The sequence below is a fragment of the Peromyscus maniculatus genome, chromosome 3 (assembly GCF_049852395.1).
Source record: "Peromyscus maniculatus bairdii isolate BWxNUB_F1_BW_parent chromosome 3, HU_Pman_BW_mat_3.1, whole genome shotgun sequence".
NCBI lineage: Eukaryota > Metazoa > Chordata > Mammalia > Rodentia > Cricetidae > Peromyscus > Peromyscus maniculatus.
The window spans coordinates 113,036,319-113,050,420 of record NC_134854.1 but is presented as its reverse complement, the minus strand read 5'-3'; the positions used below and the strand labels follow the sequence as shown (position 1 = coordinate 113,050,420).

At 50.0% G+C, this 14,102-nt stretch overlaps 1 protein-coding gene across 4 annotated transcripts in view; it reads left to right on the top strand.

Moving 5' to 3' along the window:
* Iqsec1 (IQ motif and Sec7 domain ArfGEF 1) overlaps positions 1 to 14,102 on the top strand; it is a 346,001-nt gene that overhangs the window by 108,337 nt on the left and 223,562 nt on the right. For 2 of the 4 annotated variants that reach the window (XM_076567348.1, XM_076567337.1), the window contains exon 1: positions 1,184 to 1,393. The exons of the other annotated variants lie outside the window; for them this stretch is intronic. The gene's annotated coding sequence lies outside the window, so the exon portion shown is untranslated. Of the gene's footprint in view, positions 1 to 1,183; positions 1,394 to 14,102 lie in introns of those variants that run through there. 4 annotated transcript variants of the gene reach the window in all.

Here is a 14,102-nt window from a genome sequence, read left to right as displayed (position 1 = left end):
GTGAACTTAGCCCCCAGAAGCAGTTCTTCCTGGGATGCCACTCTCCATACTTGGGGAGGACCCTTGGTGGCTGCCTGGTGCTCAGGGCTGGGCTGCTGGTTAAAGCAGCTATGGGAACCTTTGAGGAGCTGTGACCATCCTCTGTGCCTGTAGCCAGAGACAAAGCACAGCCCTTTGCCAGGAGTGAGATGAGACCTGCTAACCAGTGTGAAACAGCCCAGAAGATATGCAAGGCAAGGACTAAGTAATGGTGGGAGAGCCCATTTCCCACTGACTCCTCTGCAGGGCACCAACAAGAGGCTGCTATGACCTTGGGGCAGGAGCCCAGCTGCAGATCTGCCCTGCAAAGGAATGGAGAAAAGCATACCTGGAGAAGTGGACAGAGTTAGCATTGAAGAGGAAGCCCATCAGAGTTGCAGATGCCTCTCCTTGGAGAATGGATTGCGGGTAGGCCAGCATGCTACCCAGCAGCTAGGATGCTATGGATATAGAACATTTGCTCTAAGACACCTCTGCTCTCCTCAGCCCTTAGGTAACCTCTCCCCTTGGGGCACATTTCCCCACATTAGAGTCCCACTGATTGTAGCATTCCAGCCTTTGTCCTAGGATGTACCAACCATTGTTGGAAATAAAATAAAAAAAAAAAAAACTCAAGAGATCAGTGAAAACGAAGCAGTTTTTAATAAACACTCTGCAGAAAGGGATGCAGCGTAAAGAGAAACAAAAATAGCTGGTGTCCCCTGATTGTGAGCAATTCCTGTCCTCTTCTCCCATAGGCGCAGACCTGCTCCTTTCCCAAATTCTCCATCTCATTGGTTTAGGACATAGCCTTATCTAATGAGTATCCCAGGACTTGAAACAGTTCCCTTTTCTGATCAGACTGCCTATAACTCTCCAACTCTCAGAGTTCTGAGACAAGCAGCTGCCTCCTAAGGGAGAGATGGGCCTAGTGCCTCCTGCTATCTGTAACTGATGAAGAATGCTAAGCATACGTCATACTGAAAACGGACTGTAACAGCTTATTTCTTATACCTCGAGGAAGCTGTCTCACTCAGGTAATGACCTCTCTGTTTGTGGACATCATCAAGCTGTTCTTTCATCCATTATCATACTTTGTGCTTTCATCATAAAGTGTTCAGTGAGGTGCCTCCGTGTGTCAGTTGCAGTTTCTAACCCAGAGACCTGCAGGAAATGAGTACAGACAGAACTCTGTCCCGCCCTGAAAACATCCAGGGAAGAAAGGCACAACTCAGCTCTGGAGAGTACTTGACACCAGGTGACAGAGGCCAGGAGCTGTTACAGGGAGCCATGGGAGGAGGCATCTTTGAGTGGAGGCTTGAAAGAGCAGCAGGCGCCAGCTGCCTTCCAGAAGAGTGGAGAATGTTCTAGGAAGGTAAACTCTGGCATTGTCTAGGGCCATCCTGCAGGGTGGAGAGGTGGGATCCAGGTATGGCCTCGGAGAAGCTGGGCCAGACCTCCACGCAAGCGTGCGCGCGCGCGCGGGGGGACATAAGAAAGCCACGACCCAGAGAAAGCTAGAATGGCAGTGTGGCTCCAGCCTGGTCTTCCGGCTGTGGTGGAGATGGAGTGGGGACAGGAAAAATGGAGGGCGAGAGCAGAAAGTCTGTTTTGAGGCTTGAGATTGTAGGGTGGAGTTCCTAGGGGGAGCTGTGGAATGGGGAGCTCCTGGTGGGAACTGTGGAGTCAGTGCTGGAACTGTCTAAAGGCTACCTGAGTGCTTCCGTGGTGAGCAATCCCAGAGAGCAGGGCTGCCCACAGCGACTGTGGCCACCTGACATGTGCCGCCTTCTCGTCATTGGTGATACTAACACTGTGGACAGAACATTGGGTCTAGCCCCAAATTCAATGTAGAACCCTAATCTCAAAGCAAGGTGTTGGGAGGCCAGGATGCAGGGAGGGGGCCAGGGGCTGGGGCAGAGCTCTGATGTGTGGACTAGTGGCTTTGAAAAAGAAACCACCACAGAGAGCACTAGTGGCTTTGGTCATGCAAGGGCTGAGGTAGAAGGCACCATCTCCGTCTGTGAACCAGAAAGCAGGCTTTTGACACACACTGGATCTGCTGACACCTTGATTTAGCCTTGCGGCTTTCAGAACTAGGTACAGAGAGTTGCCCTTGTTTATAAGCCACCCAGCTTACAGCATTGTGTTAGAGAGCCCTAATGGACAGAAGCACACAATGAGCCAGTAAGCCTGGAGAAGGTCTGGGATTGGAAGGGTTAGCCCCTCCTTTTAGCTGGGGGAATGTTGGAGATTTTTGTGAGCATGCTTTAATCCATACTGGCCTTATAGTCTTCCTGGCTAACACCCAGATTCTGCAGCTGGAGGGCATGTTTAAGGAAAAAGACTTGCCCAAGGTCACACTGGATGGGGGTTGGACTTGAGCCCAAGCTCTGGGCTGCTGCCCAGGAGCCCTTGGCCCATGGCACATAATGATTCTAATAATAGCTGATTGGACACATGCTACATTCAGGCAGTTTGTACTTATTTAATGAAGTGAGGGTGCATTTTACAAATGAAGAAATAGAGGTACAGAGAGGCTAAGTAACTTATGTAAAGTCACCCAGCTGCTAAAGTAGCCAGGCCAGAATTTAAAACCATTGCTCATTATGGGCAGCTGCTGAGGGCTATGGGTAGCTGAGTGCAAGTGCATATTCAAACAGAGATCATATGGGGTTAAAGCAGTGAAGGAAGGGTTAAGAAGTTTGAGGGTGAGAAGGGGAACTCCGCCCCCCCCCGCGCCCCCCCCCCCCCCCCCCGCCGTCAGGTGCAGTTCTCTTGCTGAGAAGGGTCGTTAGAGCAGAGACCTGAAGATGTAAAGAAATCCTGTGGATGTTGTCAGGAAGGAACCAGGAGGAAGGAATGGAAAGAGCAAAGGGCTTTGAGACCAAGAGTGGCCCAGAGTTTTAGGGAAGTAGGCGGCACAAGGTGAGGTCAGATGGGGGTCATAGATCAACCAGGGTCCTGTTTAGGTTACAAGTACATGAGGGTCGGCCATGAGGTTGCTAAGCAAAGGAGAGCCAGGAGCAATCATCTGTGAGTGCAGAGCAGATATGGGAGACAGTACAGCCATTAGAGGGAGCATGGGGCAGTAGAGTGTGGGAGGGCTGACTGTGTGACTGCACAGGGTGGGCAGTGTTAGCTCTAGTACTAGCCTCTGGCTGACCCATAGGACAAGGCCTCCCTGTGAGTCCCCCACGAGACCACACTGTCTAGCCACAGTGTGTTGTCTGCTCACATATGTTGGTCCCTTGCCTGACTCTCAGAGCAGTGTATACAAAAATTCGGTTCAAGTGTGGGTGCTAACTAGCCCAGGAACACCCAGGGCCCACTAGGAGTATGGGCTTCTGGTCTGGAGGTGGGAGAAGCCTGCTGTCTCCTGCACACATCCCACATAGCACACTGGTAGTAAGGTCCCCAGGGTCATGGGCACTTGGTATGTGCTTGGACACATGGGTGTGTACCATCCCATCTGCCCCTTGTAGACATCCAGCAGGTGAGATGGGAAGGATTTGGGGAGCCATGCAGGTGGCCATCTAACTAGGAGTCTGTACCAATAGTGGACATGTCCCTCTCCTTGTTTGTCCAGACAGGCCATGCTGGTGAGCAGAGGCAGCTTCCTCTGAGGACTCACAGGATACATGGTCTGAGACCCTGTGCACTAGGGCTGCCTTACTTCAGTAGCTTGGCACCACCCAGATGGAGCCTCGTGTGCTGGCAATGGCAGCTGCCCAAAGTTTTTCATTCAGAAGGGCTGTGGAGCAGGAGCAGCTGCATTTCTAGTGAGTCCCCAGGTGATGCTACTGTTGCGGTTTCCCAGAAGCATTGGCCGAGACCAACTTCAAGGGTAATAATTGGAGAAACTGAGGCCCCAACTAATAGAACCCACTCAAAGTCTAGAACTATTGACTTTTAGACGGCCAGCTATTACCAAGAAAAACCTTTAAATGGTCAGGGAGCCTCATAATGAGGTCTGACCCCAGGACCCTTCCCTGAACAAGACTTGTGGGATTTTCTAAGGTCAGAGACAAGACAAACTCACCCTTGCAGGAGCCATCTTCCCCAGGAGCCTGAGGCCCCTCTGTCAAGCCGGGTAAGGCTGCTCTCAACCAGGTCTCAGTGGCAGGTATTAGAGCTGAGTCAGGCTCTGGGGTGCCTCCCTCTGGGACATTAACCTCTGCTGGTGCCCTGTTGTGGTGAGGGGCTGAGCTCAGGTAGGTCTGCTTCTGTCTAGGCCAGGTCTCATCCAGCCAGTGGAGGGGACATGGACTGGGCCACTCAGTGTGGCCAAGGCACACTAAATACCCTCAACCATGTGGCCATCTCAAGGGAGCACTTAGTTGGGTTTTAAGGTGACTGACTGTTCCAGGACTGAAAGGGACTTGGAAGTTTTTCGTCAACACCAGTGATTCCTTGAAGAACTAAATGTGAAGTAAAGAGCTAGAGAAAGGCCCCTGTGCAGGCAGCTGGCAGGCACCGGCTCCTTCAGAGCCATCCCGTGAGCTTCCGTACTGCAAGAACTCAGATGCAGAGGTTCTTCCCAGGCTTTGCCTGCAGCCTAGGGGAAAGGCCTTGGACTCTGGATTAGTGTGCACAGGGGACACAGTGTCACAGTACAATGTCCTTTATAGTATCACCTGCTCTCAGCAGACTGTCTGGGTTTGGGGTCCTGTGCCATCACTTCCTAGCCATGCTACCTCGAGCACCACTTCCCCACCTACACACAGGGAATGGTGGCAGTCCCACCTCTCAGAGTGACCTTGTGTAGGAGGAATGAATTTGGGACAGGTGGCTCAGACACTTTGGGACATCAACAGCTTTGAGTTAGAGGTCCATCACTACACCTTGGTTCTCCTCTCTGGCTATACTTCTGTTCACTCTAGGTAGCTGATGTTACTTACCCTTTAGGTGTACGGATTTTATCATGTCACCTTCTGCTCAGGAACCTGCTTCGGCTTCCTGTTGCTTGCACACTCCATCTGCCCCCACATCTTTCTTTCCCACCTTTCTCTGAGCCAGGTTGACACATACAGCATGGCCATTCTCAGCCCTTTCCTACATTTAATAACTGGTGAAGACAGACTCCCCCTGTGTGCCAGTCCTGCTTAGTACCTCAGGGCCACCATGATACCTGCTCCCCAGCCCTCATATACCCTTTACCACAGCTGGCTAGATGATGAGAGCCCACTGTCTTCAGAGGGTTCACCTAAGGAAGGAAGGGGGGGAGGGAGGGAGGGAGGGAAGGAGGGAGGAAGGGAGGGGGGAGGGAGGGAAGGAGGGAGGGAGAGAGAGAGGGAGGGAGGGAGGAAAGAAAGAAGGAAGGAAGGAGTGGCCATGTTTCTTCTCCCCACAGTGCCACTTGTAAGGAAGGTTATGAACTGCAGAAATGGCTTTTATAGGAAGGGTCCCACCTACTCCATGCTGAGCTGTGTAGGACTGGCTCAGGCTAGTTGTTGTACCCGGAGCTCAGCCCAGGCTTCTGGAAAACTGAAGCTAGTATAGGATGTTCCTGTTCTCCTGGTGGTAGTGACTTCTTGTGATTCTTCCAGGAGCCTCTTAGACTCTACCCTAACCCTGAGGCTCAGGGCACTTGCCCTGCCTGGGGCCCTGCAGGAGCTTCATACATGGAACTTTCAAGGCAGCTGTTGGTTTGGATCTTGCCTGTACCCCCTCTAAAAGCCCATGTATTATAGGCTTGCTCACTAGCCTGTAACACTAATGGAAGGTGGTTGAATCTTTAAGAGGTAGAGCCTATGGAAAGAAGTGGGGTCACCAGGGTGTGCCCTTAGTCCCTGGCCTCTATAGGATGCTTCTTTGCTATGTGCTTCCACTACAATGTGCTGAGCTGCCCAGGCCAAAGCAACAAAGCTATCAACCAGGGCTGAGTCCTCTGAAACTGAACTATGGTGACAGGAAGCCTTTTGACAAAGTGAGCCCAGGAAGGGGTGAGGCAGGAGAAGTACAAGTGGCCATCGTCCCTTCTTGAATTCACATGGGCTTCTTATAGGCTCTCGAACTGGCCACCTCAGCCTTGCACTGCAGACCTGCCCTCACCATTAGGGCTCCTGTGGCCTAGAAGGGCCCATTCTTCCTCGGTTGTGCCGACTCAGTAAAGTCTCTCTAAGCACCTGGAACCCCTGGGGGAGTCAGTACTCTGCTGGACTCTGGAGGCCAGCAGCCCAGATGATGTCCAGTATTGTGTGATAAACACCAGGAGGGAAGGCCTTACCCAACCAAGATTGATGATATGGGAGAAGGGACAGAGGGAAGGGTTTGCTGGAGAGGGTCAGGTGCCTTAACGGGTGTGTAGCCCAGGAACTCACTGGGGACAGCTGGGGAGCGTGACAGGGCAGAGGCTGAGTCCATGAATACATGTTCATGGAAGGAACTGGGAGCCTGGTTGACCACAGCATTTGTGGCTTGGTAAAGAGCCAGACCTTGTAACCCCAAACCCACAGATACGACAAAGGCCACTTTCAAAGCAGAACCAGTCTGGTGACCACACTGCTCCCTGCTTCCCAGTAGGCTGATGTGGAGACAGCCTGAGTGCGGAGCCCTTAGCTGTGCCTCTGCCTGGGACTGCTTTGGCAGAGCCTGTTAAGTTTTGTATCCCTTGATCTTCCACTCCCTGCTGTGACTTTAAGCAGGTCTTACCACTGAGCACATTTCTGTCTCTCATCAGACATGGACCTTTGAATGCAAAAAGGTGAGAGAGATAGCTGCATTCTTTCTGCCTTGCAATATGGGAGACTTGGGTTTCAAAGTCCTGACTGACATGGAACTCCCTCACCAGCACCAGGAAGAAGGGACTCTAGGATCATGGGAATTAGAACTCCCTTAGGAAGGACTATTCTGTATCCCACCCCCAAGTCACTCTGGCTCTAGAACAGTGACTCTCAACTTTTCCTAATGCTGTGATCCTTTAATACAGTGTTTCACATTGGGGTGACCCCCCAACCATAAAATTATTTTGTTGCTACTGCATAACTGTTGTTTTGCTACTGTTGCAAATTGTAATGTAAATATCTGATATGCAGGATATCTGACATGTGACCCCTGTGAAAAGGTTGATTGGACCCCCAATGGAGTCACAACCCACAGATTGAGAACCTCTGCTCTAGAATCAAGCCACACACATGCCTGGTGTCTGGGTGCAGGGCACCATGCAGTGTGTCCCTCAGGGGTGGCTATGCCTCTCACACAGTGACTGAGGATTCTGTCCCTAGTGACTGCCTACATGGCTTCCCTCTGCCAGTTCCAGAGTAAAAAGACATCTGTGGCAATCAGGGCCAAAGACAGAGCAGGAACCCTGGGAATGATCTGAAGTCTCCTCTTCAGATGCCTCTGGAACCTCCGTATGAGAACTACAAACTTGTGAGGGCAGCCAATCTTCAGGAAGGGAGGATAGACTGAGAATTCAGTCCACATACCCCGTCTTCAGCCAGAGGCCTCACACAGTGCATTGTTTGGTTTATTAATCACTGAAAGTTTCCCCTAGTCACTGACAACAAGCAGCAGGGGTATCATCAGTGAAGTCTTGAATTCCAGAAACTTCTTTTACCTAAGGCATTTTTTTTTCAGGCACCAATATGAGCCCTACTATGAATTAATGACCTCACCTACCTGAAAGGGAACACTGGTCAGGCCTCAGGTGTAGCAGGCCAGGCCGTATCCAACACACAGCCTAGACAATGAGGAGAGGTTGGCCCTGCCTGCAAGCTCATATGGCTGCCCCACACAGGTGAGGTTGCAGCTCAGTGAGGAGCCACAGCCAGTGGAAGAGACTAGCTCCGTAACAAAAACCTTTTCTTTATTCTGGGGCGTTGGGGATGGAACCCAGGGCTTTGCATGTACTAAGCATGTTACCTTCCACTGAACAGGTCCCCAGCTCCAAGCTCTGCCGTAACCACATGTGTCTCAAGAGAGATGGTTGAGCCACCTCAAACCAGAGTCTAACTGATGGGGAGATATGCAGGTACCATCTCCAGGTCCTTCATGTCACAAGAAAGGGCCAGGATACAGAAGCCACATACTCCTCCTGCCGCTTCAGAGGAAATGGTACTCCCATGACAGCACAGCCTGACATGGGTTCCCATTACTCTTTGGTGTCTGTCATCTCACAGGAATCACCCGCCACAAGGAGTCAAGGCCTGGGGATGCAGGGAACTGTTCTTCCCATAGAGCCTTCCTCCCAGGGAACAGCAATGCAAGAGTCACTGTGGCTACGCAAACCAGCTTTCTATCACTATGAGGACATGGCTGACACAATCAGTGTCCATCTGTGGCCTGAGCCTGTGGTGTCCCTTCAAGAGGGAACTCTTCTTGCAGCTGTGATGTTGGGGAGGAGCTGTGGCAATGGAAAGACTAGATAAATGTGGTGCACCCCAAATGCTGACATCTTGTTGTTCGATTCTTTCTGCCTTTACTTAACAGCTGCTGCGATTTGTTGAGTAGTTCAGCCTGCAGCTGCTGTCACAGACTTTCACAAGAGACTTGGGAAACACATAGTGCCTGTTCTTTTACTTGCCTGCTGTGTGGCCTAGGGCAAATCGCTGAACCTAGTGGAGAGGATAACAATGAGAGCCTCCTGATGTGTGTTGGTAGATGTTGGCACGAGGATAGACTGTACATAGGAAACTATGGCTGCACCAGGAAAGCATGAATGAAGTGAGGAAGTAGAAGGAAGGAGTAGCAGATAGGGTGTAGCTGCCACGAGCACATGAGTACACTCCCACCCCACCCCCCACCCCCACACACCGGGATTCACATACATGCTTCCATGCACATATTTATGGAAAAATACAGACATGAACCCACTCACTCAACCAAATGAAGATAGTTGCCTAGGGTACCATGGTAGGGAAAAGCTTGTGCTTCCTGCTGGGTCTGTAGCCAGTAGACCAGAGGAGGGGAATGGGAAGGGCAGAAGCACAGTGCAAGGGACTGAGTCAGTGTGTAGCCCAAGTGCTGATCACTGATGGAACCAGAGGGCAGTGTGAGGATGGCTGCCGGAGGCCTCTCCTGGAAACTTGTTAGAAATGCACACCTGGGTCCACCCAGGCTTTCTAGAATTGAGTCTGATCTCTGGATGACGACTGGGTAGTGCTGACCTAGATGTTGTCTACTCATGGCCAGGGCTGGTGGGGCTGCTGTCGTGTCTTTAGTTCAGACTCTTGGGGATGTAACATGGTGATGCTGTGAATGAACATCCAGCTGCTGTATTTGAACTGTACTTCTGAGCCCACTAGCTGAAGCCATTGTTAGAGTCAAGGACTATGTTCTCTACATTGTATTTATGGTCAGAAAATGGGGTGTATAAATGGGCAAGTCATATACAAACATCTTTTCTTCTAAGTCCCAAACTGAGGCACAATTTCACCAAGTTCACTCTGGGGAACAATGAGTTTATTTGGCTTCCTTACAGATCATAGATAAGGGATTACTTAGAGATTGTGGGTGCTCCCACTCCAAGAAAGGCCACACTGAGAAGTATTTACCTAGCAGGGATGATGATTTCTCCATCATAGATGGAGCCCTCTTCCCTTAGTCTTCCCCATTTTTTATATTCTAGCCCCTCCCTGAGTCCTTGAGGCCACATACAGTTTGGGCAGAATTGCATACAACTGGCAGGCAGGGGCGGGGGGGGGGGGGGGGGAGGGGAGGGGGGGTAGTTTGCTACTCAGGTAAGGGTTCAGTGACCCTGCCCACTTCTCCTTCTCTGAGAGAGTCAGTAGTCCACAAGCCCAGCCATGATGGTCTTTAGCAAGTGGGTCCTGGTGATCTGATGAAGATGGTGGTGGTGGTTTGGCTCAGAGGATAGTCCTGTACAACAGCAAGAAAGGGTGACATGAATGTAGCCACTGCTGCAAATGTCCTGAAGCATTCCACAGTGACTCTGCAGGGGTTAGTAAGACAGATAAATAAGACAAGTCCTGCTTGCCATCTACAAGCAGAAGACAGTAAACAGACAACCAGGACAGCTTGCTTCAGGTCATGATGTGTCCCTGTAAAGATAAGTGGGGGAAATGAGGCAGGGCGTCATGGCTGGATGGACCAGGCTATTGAGAGGAGGACACAGGGAGGGCCTATCTTCTAGGAGGTGGTATCTGAAGTGTAATGTGAATGATGGGAGGAAATCATTTAATTCAAGAGCCAGGAACAGCTCCCAGGTAGGGGGATAGCAGTTTCTAAGGTGCTCAAGTTGAGGTGCCTGGCAGTGGGGGACACGGAGTGGAGTGTATGTGGCTGAAGCAGGCAGCTAGATGTATATAGGACCCCTAAGAAGCTGGGGAAGAGAAAGGGCAGACCTGGGCCTCCTGGCTGTAGGCATTGGAGTAGAATTTGGATTGAGTCCTCAGGGCAAAGTGCTCCAGAATGGATGGAGAGGGACCTGCCTTGGTCTGGGAGCCTGAGGACCTCCAGATCAAGATGACAGGAAGGTTGCTTTAATTCACATCAAGTGAGTGAGGCTGGCACAGAACATTGTCAACTGCATCACTTTTACTACAGCAAACGATGCAAAGGAAAGCCAGTGTACCATGGACTTGAAGAGTGTAACAGTAATGATCTTATGTGGAAGATTACGCTTGATTTTTACTTGTTTTTCTTGGGCTTTTCTGCTTGTCACCATACAAGACTGGTGGTGGCTTCAGACTTGAATTCATACTAATCCTGGCACTTGACTGCCGATGACAGAATCTCTTCTTGCCTAGGGGGATTTCTTTGTGGGTGTTAGGACTGAGATGCCAGTACTCGGGACCAAGTTTGGATCTCCCATAGCAGAGAACAGCCCAGCCTGAACAATTTACCCACCTGGCTGTTGCCATGGAATCCCACAGTCTATGACGCACAAGCATGGACCCTGGTGTCAGCAGCTGTGTGAGAAATAGACATTTCTGTTCTCTGCCATCCAGAGTCTCTTTCTGTACTACCCTGCATTGCTCATGGTGACCTTCTTGTTTGGGTAGGCATTTATTCAGAGTGGCAGAACCCTCTGCAGACCCCAGCTGTTTTGGAGATGAAGATTTCAATTTGTAGAGGTCCATAAGTCCAGTAAGGCCCAGAAGGACTTGGCTTGCCAGTGCACACCAGCCTGAGCAGTCTTCTGCCAGCACATGCCTTTCTTTGCTTGCTGAAGCCCTTGGCTACCTGTATAGGAGGTGAAACATGAAGACAACTTGATACCAGCTAGGCTGACCCACCTTCTCTTCCTCTTGTTCTTGTCCTTCCCCTTTCAAATCACTGCTCATCTCCTGGGCTCTCAAACAACACAAACTATAGCATCTGGGACCTCAGTACAGGCATAGTAAATGGATCTTCTTGGCTTTGAAGATCTGTCAGCAAGTGTAAGGGTGACCCCTGTGACCTTATACCTGTTCCCTTCAGTTTAGAAATCTATGCTATTCTGAGTGCTCATCTTCCTTGGAAGGAACCAGAAGGTTCAGGGACACTTTAGATCCTCTGCTGCCTCTTCCCATGCTCATTGACGACAGAACCATAGTCAAGTGCATGCGTTCCACATACCACACAGACACAATGCATAGCCCCCTGCACACATTTATACCCATGTAGCCATCAAACACATATATGCACATGAATTGGCATACATGTATACCAATATGTGCATATTAATGTAAAATGAAGACATACCCACACAGGCACACATGCCTACCCCTAAGGTCACATATTAATATCCCTGTGTATAGATGCATGCCCCTATGGGTACGTGTGTGCACACCTGCACATTAATCATAGAGACCTCATCTTCTCAGAGTTTCTACAGCTTTCTGCATCTTGTTTCCAAATTAGCAGCTTCTGCTCTTGAACTAGCAATTCAATTTGATGGTGTTCAGGGGCATCTTGTGAATGTGAGATGAGGTATGAGCTGTTTTACCACAATTTCCCACACAGACATGTCTTGACTTGCTCCATGACAGGTCCATGTGTGGCTCAGCTCTTCAAACACGGCAGCCGTTCCAGAAGTCTCCAATATTCCTGTAGGCCCCATGGTCAGCCTCAGAGCATCCACAAAGCAGTCTCATGGCTGGGGCACCGTATAGTCTCCATTTTACATGCAGACAGGTGACAAAAAACGCAGCCTAGTTGGCAGCTACTAAGTGCTGAGCATCTGGGTTTTCTCTTTATTATATTCTTGAGGGCTAATTGTTGTTTTCCTCCATAATCCATAAGGAAATTAAGGCTTACACAGGTTGAATGACTTTAGAATCCACATGGAAGCCAGTCAGGAGCAGTACTGGGCTCGATCCTAGAGACTGGCAGCTCAGGGCTCTGCTTTGTTACCTGGCATCTCCTGGTCTTGCAGCATCCCAGGTTGCTTGGACTACTGGCTTGAGCTGACCTTGATATAACTCTGCCATAGAGCAAGAAGTCTCTGCCTGTGTGATCCCTGGGGCTGCACAGTGGACATGATGGACATTTATTTACTGAGTGGACAGGCAATAGTGGGAGAGCCTCATGTGAGGCTAAATAGAAGCCACCTTCAGTGTGCTATGAGAGAGCCACTGGAAGGAACCACATGCAAATCATCTGTGGCTGCATAACACAGGACCCCAAAATGATTAAGATAGCACATGCATGCCATCTCCATGTTTGTTGAATTGCACCCACAGTTGGAGATACCCTAAAAGCAGTGGCAAAGAGTTCCCACAAAAGACTTCCCTATGGAGATCAGACTGGTTGTGATTTCAAAGAGAGTGGCCAGATTCCCTGCAGCCATGCAGAACAGTCTCAGGGGAACTCACAAACACGAGGTGGGGTCAGGTTATGGAGGTGTTCTAGTTTTCTTTGTGTTGCTATGATGAAACACTCTGATCAAAAGCACCTTGCGAGAGAAGAGAGTTTATTTTAGCTTACAACTCCCTGGTCACAATCCATCATCAAGGGAAGTCAGAGCAAGAACTGAAGCAGAAACCACAGAAGAATACAGCTTACTGATTTACTCACTGGCTCACACTCAGCTAGTTTTCTGATGTAGTCCAGATCCACCTCCCTAGGGATGGTCCTTCCTGCAATGGGCTGAGACCTTCTGCATCATTCATCAATCAAGACAGTTCCTCTCAGACTTTACCATAGGCCAGTCTGACCTGGGCACTTCATCAATTGTGATTTCTTCTTTCCAGTTGACTCTAGGTTGTGTCAAATTGACAATAAAAACTAAGAAGCGCATAGATCCAGACATGTTGACAGCCAAGAATAGCCACCACAGGAGGACATATGGAATTGCTCAGGGTCAGAGTTAGTTTCTGTGTGTGGCACATCTAGGGCCTTTCAGTGTTTCAGCAACAAGCTAAACTACTTAGTCACTCGCCATGGGGGCCTCCCTAGAGGCCCACAGGACAGGCATGGCTTTGTAAGGCAGCACAACCTAGGAGGAGGTTAGGATTGAGATGTATGCCTGCACACACATGTGTATATGACACACGTTTGTTCTCATTCTCTCCCCCCTCTCCCTTTGTTGTCCCCTATGTACTTTTTCTTCTCTCCTAGCTGTGATCAAACGACAAAGTAAAACACAGAAACTCTTGGTCTCTGCTCCTGGGGATTGCCTTTCCTGTTGCTGTGACTAGATTGTCTTCAGGCTGAGAATGGCTTCGTGGAGTCTTCAGCTCTCCAGTGCTCACTGGGACCTTGTCCCTAGCCCTTTGGGGCCTGGAGACCACTTGGGGTCTTTTGACTATTCCCATATCCCACGACCACCCCCACCCCCTGCCTGTGTAGACAGCGTGACCCTTGCTTCGTGCCCTGATACCCACACTGAACTGCTGCATAGGGAGCCTGGTGCCTTTTCAATAGTGCTTAGGTACCCAGAACACCTATTGCTGGGAACCTCAGTTGTTCTACCTGTCTAGGGCTGTGCTTTCTGTGCTTTTGTCAGTTACGCTCAATCACAATCCAAAAGTATTAAATGAACATTCCAGAAAAAAAATCATGCTGCTTATTAACAACAACAACAACAACAACAACCCTTGTCCTTTAAAAATATTTATTTTTATTTGTGTGTGTGTGGGGGGGTGCCATGTGAGGAGGTACCCACATAGGCCAGAAGAGGGCATTGATCCCCTGAA